This window comes from Nicotiana tabacum, chromosome 1 (assembly GCF_000715075.1).
Source record: "Nicotiana tabacum cultivar K326 chromosome 1, ASM71507v2, whole genome shotgun sequence".
Classification (NCBI taxonomy): domain Eukaryota; kingdom Viridiplantae; phylum Streptophyta; class Magnoliopsida; order Solanales; family Solanaceae; genus Nicotiana; species Nicotiana tabacum.
In genome coordinates this window covers 40,134,424-40,136,253 of record NC_134080.1, presented here as the reverse complement: position 1 = coordinate 40,136,253, position 1,830 = coordinate 40,134,424, and the positions used below count along the sequence as shown (strand labels likewise).

The window sequence follows — 1,830 nt, the reverse complement described above, 5'->3', positions numbered from 1 at the left end:
CAAGAAAACAAGGTCTCCTGTATCGCTTGAGTAACTTAGGATATAGTAGTGAATTGTGTTATATATTTTGCATAATTTAATTGACTCCACAAGTACGTCTTATTTTGAAAATATTGCGTAGACACAAATTAACCTATTTCTTTTTACCAAACATACAAACTATGACTCTCTCTTAAGTACTCCTCTGAGAAATTATTTTAGCTTTAGGAAAGATATATATTTCTCCAAATTAAATGAACAACTTTCGAAAGTTTAATCAAAGGTGCTCTAAAGTTCTGTATCATATCCTAAAAGTGATTATGTAGGAGTACTTCTTATCAACTCCTTCCTATTTTACGAAATGAAAGAACTACAGAAGCAATTCATCTGAGGATTAAGTGAAAATTTTATTTAGTTGAATTCTTTATATACACTCCAAAAGTACAAAATTTAGTGATAATAATAGATTGGAAAGTTTAAAGAAATCATAGCGACACCGACACGTGCATAGGCATAGGCTGACAGTTCGGTAGAAAATGAATTTCTTGCCTAGCTAAGCAATTTCTTTTACGTCGTATAAAGGAAAAATATCCATTTCTCCTTAGCATAAAGTTCTCAACAATGACTTCTTTTCCTGTGCTCTTCATCTCATTTCTTCTCATCATCAAAGGTAAGAAGAAATACATCATCATCCTTCTCTTTTAATACAAGAAAATCATCATATCTTGTCATTTAATTTCTCATGTTTGTTTGAGTATTAATTCTTTTCAGGTGCGAATACAAAATTTAAACTATACGGGTTCAACCTATAAGGTTCTTAATTATAGACTCATATCCACTATTTATTGCACTTCTAATGAATTTTTAAACATAAATTTATGTTTTTAATATATTCAAATGAACTTGGTACCGCAATACTGCATCCGCCCCAAATTACTTTTAGTTCTTGACTGTGTTTTTTCTTCTTCTAAATTTCAGGGAATCATTGTCAACGATGTTCTTTTGCTGATATCATAATGGAGCAAAACCAGACAGAGATCATAGTACATTCAATGCCAGAATTTAAAGTTACGTTGTTTAATGCCTGTCCTTGTCTTCAAACAAATATCATATTAAACTGTACAGATTTTAAATCAGCAGAGAAGATAGAACCTAATGTTTTGGTGATCAATGGAAGTAAGTGTAGTCTTCCAAAAGGAACGTTTATTCCTCCATTTACAGGTTATGTTTTTAGCTATGCCTGGGATTCTTTGTTTCCATTTAAGCCACTTTCCTCCAATCCTGTTTGTTAGAAAATTGATAGAATAACAAGGAATTTCTTTTTTTATATGTGTACATATTTGATGAGTTTAATATCAAAAAGTATGTTTGTAATTGTTGTCCGATGAAATTCTCTATTTGTACGAGTGAAGGCGGAACCAAAATTTAAACTTTTTGGATTTTGAATTTTAGAACACGTCTTTATTAGGTTCTAAATTTAATATGTGTACATATTTAAAAAAATTTATTAATACAAATATAGTGTTTGAACTAAAATTATTGTGTTTGATCGAACCCGCTTCTACCTCCGCCCCTAGTACTAACTACATTCTTATTTATAAAACAGTTTTAGAAAGTAGGATCCAGTGCACAAAGTGCTCACCACAGAGTGTTCATCCGAATAGCAGTGGCTATAGCAGAGGTTGTAGCGACTACGGATTTCCCCTCCTACAAAAAAAAAAAAAAAAATGTTGGATCCTTTACATAATAGACATGTCTTTTTTATATAACTACTTATATAGTGATTATTAAATCAGGAAGAAATCTAATATTTCAAGAATAGAACCCGTCAGTCTTCTACTTGATGATTGT

General features: G+C 30.9%; 1 long non-coding RNA gene across 1 annotated transcript; it reads left to right on the top strand.

Moving 5' to 3' along the window:
- Positions 1-568: 568 nt before the first annotated feature.
- LOC107759792 (uncharacterized) lies at positions 569-1,308 on the top strand. Its single transcript, XR_001642258.2, has 2 exons — positions 569-649; positions 958-1,308. It is a non-coding gene; the product is annotated as an uncharacterized LOC107759792 (long non-coding RNA).
- Positions 1,309-1,830: the final 522 nt, after the last annotated feature.